The following is a 14,389-nucleotide window of genomic DNA, read 5'->3' as shown; positions in this document are numbered from 1 at the left end:
AAAATTTGACCCAGCCCCTGGTCATCAAGAATTTCACAATCAAAGAATAAAGGAGGGGAGAGGGGACAGACAATGGATACTTAAGGAAGTACAAAACTAATAAAAACACAAAAACAATATAAAAGACAAGAAGGATGATGTATACAAAAAGAGGGAAGGGCACTGCGGCTAGAAGATTAGAGTGTGGAGCTCCTTGCCACTCAGGGTCCAATGGCCCAAGCCATGGCCACAGTCCCCACCTTCACAGTCACTGTGAAGTCATGACCTTCATAGTGTGCTGAAAAATACTAAGGCCTCATGCTGTCCCTGCCCCTCACTCTCCTGGCTGGAGAAGGAGAGGATGATGAGAGACCCAGTGGTTTTGTGGGTGTGAGGGGAGGGCCACCAACAGTCCAGAATAAAGGAACTGACTGTTCCTAGCCTGGGGTTGCTGTTTCCTCAACCCCAGGCTAGGAAAGGAGTGGAGTCCCAGGGTTGGAGTGAGGGCAGGGGGAGGACTTGATGTTGGAGCTTCGATGTTGGAGGTCTGACTGCATTCCAGGATTTAATTATTTGTTTTGCCAGTGGTGATGTTGGTGCAATTGCTTTAGGAATTATTGTTATTATTATTATTCTCATCATTATTATTATGCATTGGGTTTCTATATGGTAGAATTGTGTCTCTGGTTTGATTTTCTATACCCTTCTTGATAAGTCTCAGCATTTGATTGGTCTTGTGACCTCTGATGCCCATTGGACTAATGATTTCAAGGAGTCATTCATAAGGATTCCACAATACATAATGATGGTAGGTGTTAGGTGCTTACTACTGGGATAGGTGCAAGATCCCCCTCCCAGGGTTGCACCTGGAGAGTTTCCAGTACTCTACCAGTCTCAACTATGGGAGGAAGAGTCAAGTAGAGGCATACCCATTCCATTCCTAACTTGGGCAGTGGCTAGCAAGTGGAAGGCAATCTTCTACAAGTCAAAACTCACCTGTACTGGGCAGCAGTGACATGGGACAGAGTTGAGAATGAAGACTCAAGTTTACTGCGTCGAAGGAGGCAATGGTAAACCACTTCCCTATTTTTACCAAGAAAACTCTATGGATATAATAGAACGATTGCAGATGGAGATGGGGCATTCTGAGAGAGATGTAGAATAGTGCTTTATACATAGTAAGTGCTTAATACATGCCATTATTATTATGTATCCTCTGTGGGTAGAAGATGACTCAACAGCATAAAACAAGACAGAGTGCAAGATTATCAAATTGGACACAGTGCCTGTCCCACTTGGGGTTCATTTTACAGCAAAAACTGAGGCCCAGAGAAGTTAAGTGACTTGCCCAAGCTCACACAGCAGACCAAAGGTGGAGCTGAGACTTGATCTCCTAGTCCTTAGTTTTTGCACTCATACTTTTGTTTTGTTTTGTTTTGTTTTGTTGTCAGTCTCCCGCTTCTAGACTGTGAGCCCATTGTTGGGTAGGGACCGTCTCTATATGTTACCGACATGTACTTCCCAAGTGCTTAGTACAGTGCTCTTGCACACAGTAAGCACTCAATAAATACAATTGAATGAATTAATGAATACTTCTTCCCCAGTAATGACTCAGAGTCATTACTCAAGCAGATTAAATATTGCCCCATCACCACTAGCTGCCATTTGGGTGATTTTTCCTTTGATCCATTACCCTGCACTTAATTATGGTGAAGCTCATTTGAACAGTGACTCGGCTATATGAAGTTTTCAATCAATCAATGGCATTTATTGAACACTTACTGTATGCAGAGCGCTTACTAAGTGCTTGGGAGAGTACAATACAGTTGGCAGATGTAATTTCTTCTGTCATCATCATCATCATCAATCGTATTTATTGAGCGCTTACTATGTGCAGAGCACTGTACTAAGCGCTTGGGAAGTACAAATTGGCAACATATAGAGACAGTCCCTACCCAACAGTGGGCTCACAGTCTAAAACGGGGAGACAGAGAACAAAACCAAACATACTAACAAAATAAAATAAATAGAATAGATATGTACAAATAAAATAAATAAATAAATAGAGTAATAAATATGTACAAACATATATACATATATACAGGTGCTGTGGGGAAGGGAAGGAGGTAAGATTGGGGGGGATGGAGAGGGGGATGAGGGGGAGAGGAAGGGGCTCAGTCTGGGAAGGCCTCCTGGAGGAGGCGAGCTCTCAGTAGGGCCTTGAAGGGAGGAAGAGAGCTAGCTTGGCGGATGGGCAGAGGGAGGGCATTCCAGGCCCGGGGGATGATGTGGGCCGGGGGTCGAAGGATGAAAGGGATCTTACTTAAAACGGAGCAGGGGTTCCAGAGGCCACACTTGGCAGCAGCTGTCAAGGGAGGGGAGGGAGGGGGAAGGGTGCGAGGGGTGGGGAGGTTTTGGATTGGGATGAGTTTGTGGGGGCCTGGGCGGGGAGAGTGGGAAGGGGGGTGGCGATGGGAAAGGAGAACTGGGATGGGGTGGGGGCGGGGAGAAGGGGAGGGAGGGGGCCTGGAAGGAGGAGCGGAGGACCTGCGCTGGTACAGAGGAATCCTTGGTAGGGGGTGAGGGGGAGTGGTCTTGGTGGGGGAGAGGGAGGGATGGCGGGACAGGCGAGAGCGAGGTACGGTGAGGAGATTAGCGGCGGAGGAGCAGAGGGTGCGGGGTGGGCAGTAGAAGGAGAGAAGGGAGGTGAGGTAGGAGGGGGCGAGGTGATGGAGAGCCTTGAAGCCCAGGGTGAGGAGTTTCTGCCTAATGCACAGATTGATTGGTAGCCACTGGAGATTTTTGAGGAGGGGAGTAATATGCCCAGAGCGTTTCTGGACAAAGAGAATCCGGGCAGCAGCATGAAGTATGGATTGAAGTGGAGAGAGACACGAGGATGGGAGATCAGAGAGAAGGCTGATGCAGTAGTCCAGACGGGATAGGATGAGAGCTTGAATGAGCAGGGTAGCGGTTGGGGTGGAGAGGAAGGGGCGGATCTTGGCAATGTTGTGGAGCTGAGACCGGCAGGTTTTGGTCACGGCTTGGATGTGAGGGGTGAATGAGAGAGCGGAGTCGAGGATGACACCAAGGTTGCGGGCTTGTGAGACGGGAAGGATGGTAGTGCCGTCAACAGAGATGGGAAAGTCAGGGAGAGGGCAAGGTTTGGGAGGGAAGACAAGGAGTTCAGTCTTCGACATGTTGAGCTTTAGGTGGCGGGCAGGCATCCAAATGGAGATGTCCTGAAGGCAGGAGGAGATGCGAGCCTGGAGAGAGGGGGAGAGAGCAGGGGCAGAGATGTAGATCAGGGTGTCGTTAGCATAGAGATGATAGTTGAAGCCGTGGGAGCGAATGAGGTCACCAAGGGAGTGCGTGTAGATCGAGAACAGAAGGGGACCAAGCACTGAACCTTGGGGAACCCCCACAGTAAGAGGATGGGAAGGGGAGGAGGAGCCTGCAAAGGAGACTGAGAAAGAACGACCGGAGAGGTAAGAGGAGAACCAGGAGAGGACGGAGTCTGTGAAGCCAAGGTCAGATAGCGTGTTGAGAAGAAGGGGGTGGTCCACAGTGTCGAAGGCAGCTGAGAGGTCGAGGAGGATTAGGACAGAGTATGAGCCATTGGATTTGGCAAGCAGGAGGTCATTGGTGACCTTTGAGAGGGCAGTTTCCATGGAATGTAGGGGACGGAAGCCAGACTGGAGGGGGTCAAGGAGAGAGTTGTTGTTGAGGAATTCTAGGCAGCACGTGTAGACAACTGTCAAGGAGCTTACAGTCAAATTTCCTGCAATTTATCCCCATTTTCATGATGGTTCATCACCCTGAGAGTGAAAGGTCAGTGACAAGCTTGGAGAATTTACCGCACACTTTTTTTCCAGACCTTTGATGGAAAAATTGAACAAAACCAGTCCTAGCTCAGAACCCTGGAGCCACTACTGACATCTTGAAAAAGTGGCTACTACCCATATTCCCATATTTTAATCAGTTTTCCACTCATGAGAGTGCAATCCCTCTAATCCCAACACAAAGGACTGAAGTAATCATAGGGGAGGGAAGTGGGATGGGAGATGAGAAATTAATCAGGGGATGCCTCCTGGAGTAGATGTGATTTCAGAAGGGCTGTAAAGATGAGAACAGTGGTCTACCAGATTCATTCATTCATTCAGTTGTATTTATTGAGCGTTTACTGTGTGCAGCACTGTACTTTGCACTTGGAAAGTACAATTTGGCAACAGATAGAAACAGTCCCTACCCAACAATGGGCTCACAGTCTAGAAGGGGAAGACAGACAACAGAACAAAACAAGGAGACAGGCATCAATACTATCAAAATAGATAAATACAATTATAGATATATACACATCATTAATAAAATAAATAGAATAATAAATATGTACATAGAAATACACTAGCGCTGTGGGGTGGGGAGAGGGGTAGAGCAGAGGGAGGGAGTCAGGACAATGGGGAGGGGAGGAAGAGCAGAGAAAAAGGGGTGTGGGGTAAAAGGCCTGTGGTAAATAGGAGGAGAAAGAGGAGGAGGAAGTCTCTCTGTGTGTGTGTGTGTGTGTGTGTGTGTGTGTGTGTGTGTGTGTGTGTGTGTGTGTGTGTGTGTGTGTTGGGGGGTGGGGGCGAAGTGAAGATGTGAAGAGGGAGTGAGGTCCAGGCTGAATGGAGGGCAAAAACAATTACAGAAATATACATAAGTGCTGTGGAGCTGGGGTAGGGGGCCTGAGTAAAGGGAACAAGTCAGGACAACACAGAAGGGAGTGGGGAAAGAGTAATTGAGGGTTTGGTCAGGGAAGGCCTCCTGGAGGAGATGTGCCTTCAATAAGGCTTTGAAGGTGGGGAGAGTAATTATCTGTCTTATATGAAAAGAGACAGTATTCCAGGCCAGAGGCAGCACATGAGCAAGAGATTGGTGGCGAGATAGGTGAGATTGAAGTACAGTGAATAGGTTGAAATTAGAGGAGAAATGCCAGGGTGGATTTTGTACTAATCACTATTTTGTACAAGGACCGTACTAAATTCTGGGGTAGGAATAAGATAAGCAGATTAAATATTGCCCCATCCCATGTGAGTCTCACAATCTAAAGGAGCAAGAGAACATGTATCTTATCCCCACTTTTACAGGTGAGGAAACTGAGTCTTATAGAAGTTAAGTCCAAGGTCACACAGCAGACAAGTGGCAGAGTGGGGATGAGAATACAGATCTCCTCACTCCCAGGTCCATGCTCTTTCTATTGGGCCATGGATGATCCCATCTTCCTTTTGGTGGAGTCCAGATGCAAACTAAGGAAACTTAATGGAAGAATCTCAGTGCACAGCCCAAAATGAACAGAGAAATAGTTGCTCACAACCAGCAAGGAAAGGGAGACAATCTGAGGGGAAAATGGGATGAGGGGAAAGAAACATCAGGCCCCTCCTGATTCTTCTCACACACAAAACCCCAGGGAAACGAGTTGTGGAGACCATTTACAAGACCTCAAAAAGGAATAAAAGTAAAAACTCAGCTAAGACTGCTGACCTGTGTGGAACTCAAATCCTTTACTGGGGGCTTAACAGTACCACAGAAACATTTCTCAAAGACATTCAGGGCACCAGTCCACCACCAGTTGGTGTATTTTGCTCTATAAAATGCTATTCAAGTGAAATTCTAGTGACCTATTGGATAGAGCACAGGCTCTATCTACCTATTGGATAGAGTCAGAACAACCTGGGTTCTAATTCCAGCTCAACCACTTACTGCTATGTGAACTTTGGGCAAGTCACTTAACTTGTCTGTGCCTCAGTTACCTCATCTATAAAATGGGGATTTAGATTGTGAACCCCATATGGTACAGGGACTGAGTCCATCCAACCTGCTTAACTTGGAACTACTGCAGTGCTTAATATGCTGCTTGGTACATAGTAAATGCTTAACAAATACCATTAAATACTAGATATTACAAGTGGGTGTGATTTTATCTGACACCTGGTTTGAATTATGAGGTCTCCTGATCTTCCGAGAAGAGGGTGGTGCTGAGGAAGAGGGTATTGGGAATTTCCATGTAGACTTCTAGGAGGGATGAACCCAAGCTGACTTTGGATTCATGCACGTTTTCCCCCAAAACCTAAGCATGTGTGGATGAACCTGGAGTGCAGCCTTGCAGCATCAGGGGACCACAGTCTGGGCCATTCAAACAGGGCATGTCAGTTCCATGGGAGGGTTTGTTCTGCTGCCCGAGGTCCAACTCCCCACTGGCCAGGCTGGAAAGCTCTGTGGGAGGGGAGGAAGTTGGAGTTCACAGGGAGCTGCTGATGCTGCTGATATTGCCATTGCCACCAGGCTATGTGAGTGAGTGCCACTATCGTCTGGCTGGGTGGGTGTGGGTGATGCGTGTGCATCAGGTTTCCACCCAGCATTGGTACCAGGAAAGAGAGAGCTGCTCCAGCAGGGACAGGCAAGAAAGTCCCTTTATCACCCCTCGAGGCAGGAAAGCTATTCAAACTGAAGTGGCTATCTTCTGGCTCCTCAGAAGGATTCAAGCTGCCTGAGGTCCAGTCTGACCACGGAAACCACAAACACTCCCTGAGGAGCTTATACAGAGCCACGTCAGCTCCCTGAGGTCCAGCCTGACCCAAGGCAGCATGAACCTCTCTGGGGAGCTAGTACAGAGTTACATCAGCTCTCTGAGGTCCAGCGTGACCCCGGGCAGCACAATCTCTCCCAAAGAGCTAGTACAGAGCCATGTCAGTTCCCTGAAGTAGCAAGACGCAGCATGGCTCAGTGGAAAGAGCATGAGCTTTGGAATCAGAGGTCATGGGTTCAAATCCCAACTCCGCCAATTGTCAGCTGTGTGACTTTGGGCAAGTCACTTAACTTCTTCTCCCCCTTCTAGACTGTGAGCCCATTGTTGGGTAGTGACCATCTCTATATGTTGCCAACTTGTACTTCCCAAGCGCTTAGTACAGTGTTCTGCACACAGTAAGCGCTCAATAAATACAATTGAATGAGTGAATGATTGAATGAATGAAGTCCATTATGCCCCCAGGCAATATGAACTTCCCCAAGGAGCTAGTACAGAGCCACGTCAGCTCCCTGAAGTCCAGTGTGACCCTGTGGAGCACAAACTCTCCTGAGGAGGTAGTACAGAACTACATCACTTCCCTGAGGTCCAGTGTGACCCGGGCAGCTCAAACCTCCTCGTGGAGCTAGTACAGAGCCACATCAGCCATTCAAGGTCCAGTGTGATCTCATGCAGCACTAACTTCCCTGAGGAACTAGAACAGAGGCACATAGGTTGCCTGAGGTCCAGCATGACCCCAGGCAGCACTAACCTCCCCGAGGACCTAGTACAGAGTCAAGTCAGCTGCCTGAGGTCCAGTGTGACCTCAGGCACTATGACCCTCTGGTGGAGCTAATTCAGAACAGTGTCAGCTGCCCCATGTCCAATGTGACCCCGAGCAGTATGAATCCCCACCAAGGAGCTAGTACAACTGCTTCAGCTGCTTTACCCTAGTAGCAAAACCCCTTTTTTGTGTCACTTTCCTACTTTGACAGGAGAGAAAAGGACCATGGCCACCCTACCCCCCCAGCATGTGCTTGCATCTTCCTTCACTCACACAGCATGGCGGTGGCCACAGTAGCATTGGTGGTTACCAGCTGGGTCTCACAGTGAAGGCGGTCACCAGGCTGGCATCAGGTGGCTGGAGGAGGCAGCACCATGATCAGGACCCAATGAGAAGGATAGGCACCAGGCCACTATCAGATTGCATCCTATGATTGGGTAGTGGAGGTGGTACCATGTTGGACTGTAGTTCAACCCCTTTTTCTCAGGATTGGTATAATTGATAGGAAACCCAGGTAAATTGTCCCTGTCACCCTCCCCTGCCATTGCAGACTCATTTAAATTATGAGCCAATCAATCAGGAACCATTTAAACCCCCTGTTTGCCATATCATATTGAAGATTTCCATCTGAAAAATGTTTCGTAGAGCAAATTGAGCCAACCTACTATGGAACTGGTGCAAGAGACTTTCATAGCTATATGTTCAGGAAGCAGTTGTGTTCCTTGAAAGTTGAGAGAGTTTCTTGTCTTCCCTTTCCCCCACTGGTAATCCAAATCCCTTTGCAGCCATATTTCTTCCTCATTCTCCTCCAAGTGACTTTGGAATCTATGGTGCAGACTATGATGTGCCCACAGTCCTGGAGCCAGTGGACTGTAGGCAGATGGTAGGAACATAGCTTGATTTTATAGGTTTTCTTTTCTTAGTCAGAGGAGCATCAGAGGTCAGGCCAATTTTGGCCAAGAGCCAACTCGGTCTCCCAGGAGCCCTCCAGGGTTAATCTTGGATCTCACTGAATCTCAGAGGTTGTCTGGGCCTGGTTTCCCCTGGACATCCAAGCTCTGTAGAGGATTGAAGTGCCTTATGAGATTGACAAGAAAGGGCTACTTTTCTGCTCTTTCTGCCATGCCAATTTGCCAGGGAGTGTGTGGGTTCTTGTCACCAAAGAAATGACTGATCCCTTTACCTTTCAAATTAAAACGGCCTAACGACATTCTGGGGAGTAATGTGGATGTTTTCTGGGTAGACTGTAAATACACAATCACAGTGGAGTATGCTCGCACTATGAGCCTTGTCTAGAATGCTGCCATGGAATTAGGGCAAAGTTACTGACAGCAAAACAAATGCCTGTTTTTGATAGAGGAGGATGAAATATCAAAAGAAATGGTTTTTTTGCATGAGCACACACATGGCATTGTAATGGCAATTCCTAGTAATAATGAAACAACAATAAGGATGTTAACTGTGGTATTTGTCAAGCACTGAGGTAGATAGAGAATGATCAGATTGGACACAGCCCCTGTCCCACAGAGGGCTCACAGTCTAAAGGAGAGGAAAAACAGATATTTAATCCCTATTTTGTAGGTGAGAAAATGACTTACACATGGTCACGTAGCAGACAAGTGGCAGAACAAACATTAGAACCCAGGTTCTTTGAATCCCATTCATGTTTTACAGGGCATGTTTCCTTTAACATTGAGGTTTTACAAGAACTTCAACTTCCCTCCCCATTTTAGGAGAACCCTGTGTATTTGATTTCCTAGTTAGTCAGTTGCATGCTGCCTCCAGCTCATTCATTCATTCATTCATTCATCATATTTATTGAGTGCTTACTGTGTGCAGAGCACTGTACTAAGTGCTTGGGAAGTATAAGTTTGCAACATATAGAGCCGGTCCCTACCCAACAGCAGGCTCATAGTCTAGAAGGGGGAGACAGACAACAAAACAAAACATATAAACCAAATACAGTGAATAGAATAAATATGTACAAGTAAAATAAATAAATAAATAGAGTAATAAATATGTACAAACATATATACATATATACAGGTGTGGTGGGGAGGGGAAGGAGGTAAGGCGGGGGGAGGGGGAGGGGGAGTAGGAGAGAGGAAGGAGGGGGCAATAGGCTCATTGCCTATTTTCTTTCATTCAAAAGAACACAAATGACTGAAGCTGAATGTATGTCACTAAAATTTTTAATGGTATCTGTTATGTGCTATGTACTATGTGTCAGGGACTGTTTGCTGTTTTAGATAAAAGCTAATCAGTTTAGACACAGTCCATGTCCCAAATGGGGTTCACAGTATTGTCCACTAGTGGACTTGACATGACTGACTCCATTTTGTGTATGCTGACAGTATACACAGTGACCCTCCATTTTGTGCAGGCCAAGAGAACAACTCCTTTTTTTTGTATTTTATGCAAGGCTCAGCAACAGATGTCTTCAAGGCCAGTAACAAGTATCTATGCAAGGCCATAGGGCAGATAACAACAACCTGCACAAGGCAGTGAGAACAGAGAATAATGAGAATTTATAACATCCTGTCAGGCCTAATTGGATTCCTGAAATTCCCAAATGCTCCGCTCCCATGTTACTGTAACTCAATAAAAGAAACAGTGAGAATGGGATTGGGGCTGCTTGTCACTCCTACCTCTCCTGGGAGGTGAACGGGCAGGTAGCCACTTTCCTTCTTTACTGCTCTATCTGAACTCATGTCTCCGAGTCATTTTTCCTATCTGTGTCACCACCTTGGGTACACGAACCCTGCGGCTGATTTACACCGATTAACCTATTTTGCACCCTATTTGTTGATAACAGTAACTTCTTTTGGTGACCACGAAGGGACCCTCGTGCTGTGATCTGGATAGGAACAACCACCATGGGTGAGAATGGCTGACTCCACTGAGCTCGAATAATCTGTAAGGAAGGATCTGCTTTTAGGGTCTGAGTCTCCCCTTCTCTCCTTCTGGGTTGTTAATTTGGAGCTCCTGGTGAGGTTCCGGGTTAGCGGTTTCTTCCTCCTCTGGTTACACGGTGGTGGATGGTTTCTCCCCCTCTTTGGTTAGAAGGGGCGGGTGGTTTCTCCCCACCTTCGGTTAGAGGGGGCGGGTATTTTCTCCTCCTGGGTTAGGAAGTGGTTTGTCGACCTCAGAAGACATTCTGGGGGGCCTAGGAGACATCCTAGGGGTTCTTTCCGGGTTGAGTGGAAAGGGGGTTCCAGTTGTTGGAACCATGGGCTCGAGTCTTTCTAAGACTAGTTCATGCCTCGCCAAAGTTCTCCAATCATGGGATGAGGGTCACTTGCGTGTAACTAAAGGAATGTCCAAAAAACAGCTTGTAGGGTGTCACAAGGCCTGGACTAAGTTCCGGGACCAACAGGGTTATTCTTTCTGGCCTGAGGGAGGGTCTTTTGATCCTCAAACTCTTCGCAAATTCTGGGAGGTTTTATCTTGTTCCTGGTCTGATGAAATGTGCTGTTGGTATTGATGGGCTGAAGTTAGTAAGGATCAGTCCTCTCAGACTGAAATAGCAACATTGTCACTGTAGGAGAAAAGGCTGTGTTGCCTTCAATCCTGAGTCCGCAGTCCCACTCAGAGGACCTGATAGGTACCTCAGTTCCTATCCCCCCTGCTTATTGACCTCCAGTACCACTTCTAGCCCCCATTCGTGAGACCTACCAGCAGATCCCAGGGGCAGGCGGGAATATAATAGTAGCCGGAGTAAGGGCTCATGTCCCTTTTGAGCCCCCAAACCTTATAACCTGGCAGCAGAATACTCCACCCTTTCAAATAAATCCGCAGGAAGTGTATCGAAGGGTCCTGGGAATTTTTAGAACCCATCTTCCTACTTGGGCAGATGTAGAAGAGCTGCTTGAATTGATTTTCACTTCTGATGAGTGCTCCTGTCTCAGAGCTCTGACTGTAAAGTTAGAGAACGATGGTCAGCCTCATGTGGCGTGGCCAACAATTGAGCCTAATTGGAATTTAAATGTGGAAGTAGATTGGAATTGCCCTAATCAGGCGTGGCAGACTCTCCTGGCCACCATCCAAGAATTGGGCTGGAAACCTCCTAATTGGGACTCCTTCCACGGGATGATCCAGAGGGAAGAGGAAACCTCCGATGACTTTTTCACTCGTCTTAGTGAGAGAGAAGAGACGATGGTTAAAAGAATTGTATGTGTATAAAGGAAGAAGGAGAGAAAAGAAGAAAGAAAAGAGATGGTGAAGCAATTGCAGTTGAAGGAAATTGTCTGCTCAGACATCTACACCCTGCGAAGCAGGTGTCCCATAAGGGGGGAATGATGGGTGAAGAAATTGCCATTGAAGGAAATTGTATGTGTATGAAGGTTAGAGTAAGTGTGTGTGAAGGAGAAAGGGAAGAGACACGAGGGAATTTTGGTTGAATGTCGGTCTCCTTGTAATACTCGGGTGTTGCCTGTGCGAAAACCAGGCTCCCCTCTGTCTTATCGGTTAGTCCAGGACTTGCGTGTAATTAACTCTTATGTTTTGCCCATGCATGCTGTGGTTCCTAGTCCCACAGCAGTAGTTAGCTCTGTGAGTCCCAAAGCAACCTGTTTTACTTGTATTGATCTAACTGGTGCTTTCTTTACCATCCCGGTGTCCTGTGAAAGCCAGTACCTTTTTGCCTTTACCTGGGAAGGTCGTCAACTAACCTGGACGAGGCTTCCCCAGGGTTTTGTCCACTCCTCAACTTTTTGAGAGAATTGTGCAGAACCCTATTTCCCCTCAAATTACCCGAAGGGATCAGTATGTTCCAGTATGTGGATGATATCCTTATTGCTGGGGACACGGAGGGTCTGTGTCGGTCAGGTTCCCTCCAGGTCCTAGCTTGTTTGCATCAGCTTGGTCTTAAAGTTAGTCGCGAGAAACTGCAGTGATGTCAGCCCCAGGTAAAATATCTTGGGTTCATGTTGCAGGCGGGAGAAAGAACAATCGCCCCCAAGCGAGCGAGCCTGATTCAATGTATGCCTCGCCCCACTACTAAGTGGGCCTTGAGGGGTTTTCTTGGTGCGGCTGGGTTTTGTCGAGCCTAGATTCCAGAATTTGGGTTGTTAACCAGACCCCTTTTTGAGCTCCTAAAAATTACCTCCCCAGAGCCCCTGGACTGGACTCCCCAGGCTGTAGAAGCCTTTCGGACACTAAAATCATGCCTGAGTTCAGCCCCTGCCCTGGGACTCCCTGACTATAGTAAGCCATTCTATTTGTACATTCATGAACGCCGTGGAGTGGCCTCAGGTGTTTTGTGCCAAACCCTCGGTCCTCACTATCAACCAGTAGCCTATTATTCAGGTGTCCTTGATCCTGTCATTCTAGGTCAAATACCCTGTATCTGCTGCATAGCTGCAGTGGTAATGCTGCTTGAAAAGTCCCAGGATATCCTCTTGGGACATCCCGTTGTTGTTCAGACTCCGCATGAAGTTGTGTGCCTCCTTCGTGGAGCAGCCACCCAAGCCTTATCTGTGGCACGCCTGACTAAATATGAGGTTGCTTTATTGGAAAATCTGCAGGTATATGTGGAGCGCTGTGGCTCCTTGAATCCAGCTACCCTGCTTGAGTCCTCTCCCATGACTGACCAAATTCATGATTGTGATGAGGTAGTTTGGGAAATTCTCACTCATTGATCTGACCTCTGTGATGAGCCTCTGTCCACTCTTGATCTAACTTTGTTTACAGATGGCTCCTCCTTTATGGAGCAAGGGGTGCACCTCACCGGCGCTGCCGTTGTTACCCTAACCTATGTGCTGTGGACTGGCTCACTCCCAGCTTCTTGCAGTGCGCAGGCAGCTGAGCTTGAAGCCCTTACACAGGCATTATTACTCGATAAGGGGAAGCGTGTGACCATCTATACAGACTCTAAGTATGCCTTTGGGGTCTGTCATGCTACAGGTGCCCTGTGGCAAAGTTGTGGCAAAGTCACCTCAGCGGGTCATCAGGTTGCTAATGGGGATCGTATAGAATGCCTATTACAGGCCCTCTTGCTCCCAGCTGAGGTGGCCGTCGTGCATGTGCATGCCCACACCCGAGGAAGTGATTCACTGAGTTTGGGCAATCGCCGAGCCGACGAGGCCTCTCGTTGGGCAGCTCGGCATGCCCCCCCCTTGTATGTGTAGCTCCTGATATGGCCCTGGCCCCCATGTCTATGCCTGACACTCTGTTGCCCTCCCTGATTACTGATAAGGAAAGAGCTGAGTGGCCTTGGCAATATGAGGTGCTAGAACGGGACGGACTCTTTTGGGTCCCTGATGGATGCCCTATTTTGCCCGCTGCTGCACTGCAACCAGTTTTTCTGGGTCTTCACCAGGAGACTCACTTTCGTGCAGATGCCTTGGCAGCCACAGTCCTCCGAGTTTGGTTTGCCCCAGGTATCCATCCTGTTGCCAAACGTGTCACAGTCAGTTGTGCTACTTGCCAGAGCTTCAATGCTCACCCTGGTCGTCAGGTTCCCTTGGGGGGATGCCCTTGGGTCTATTCCCCTTTTGAGGGTTTGCAGGTTGATTTTGTGACACTTCCAAGGGCTGGTCGTTTCCGATATTTACTGGTCATTGTTGATCACCTGACTGGGTGGATTGAGGCTTTCCCATCCTCCTGAGCAACCGCTCTTACAGTGGTGAAATGTCTCTTGCGGGAAGTCATTCCCCGGTTTGGGCCACCTGCCGTTATTGATTCTGATCAAGGATCACATTTTACTAAGTCTGTTCTATCTGAAATTTATCGATCACTTGGAATCGAACATTCTTTACATGCACCATACCATCCCCAGAGTTCAGGGAAAGTGGAACTTGCCAATCGTGAGTTGAAAACCCTTTTGGGAAAACTTGGTATGGAAACTCATCTCAAATAGCCCGAGGTCCTACCTCTTGCCCTTTATTGTCTACGATGTCGCCCCCAGGCTCCTCTAAATATATCACCTTGTGAGATGCTATTTGGTCATTCCCCGTATTGGGGAAGCCTTTCAGATTCCCGACCTCCTCCAGCCCTACAAGTGGACGATGATGCCCTGCGAGCCTATGTTTTGTCTCTCCAAGCAACTCTAGTTGAACTGTAGGCTGCTGGAATCCTCCATCAGCGCA

The 14,389-nt window shown here is 47.8% G+C and overlaps 1 non-coding gene across 1 annotated transcript; it reads left to right on the top strand.

Annotated features, from left to right (window-relative positions):
• Window positions 1–827: 827 nt before the first annotated feature.
• On the top strand, window positions 828–965 carry LOC119945639. The gene has a single exon (XR_005456299.1). It is a non-coding gene; the product is annotated as a small nucleolar RNA SNORA7 (small nucleolar RNA).
• Window positions 966–14,389: the final 13,424 nt, after the last annotated feature.

Source organism: Tachyglossus aculeatus, chromosome 25 (assembly GCF_015852505.1).
Source record: "Tachyglossus aculeatus isolate mTacAcu1 chromosome 25, mTacAcu1.pri, whole genome shotgun sequence".
NCBI classification, from domain to species: domain Eukaryota; kingdom Metazoa; phylum Chordata; class Mammalia; order Monotremata; family Tachyglossidae; genus Tachyglossus; species Tachyglossus aculeatus.
The sequence above is the reverse complement of the archived record's forward strand: the minus strand, read 5'-3'. Positions and strand labels throughout refer to the sequence as shown.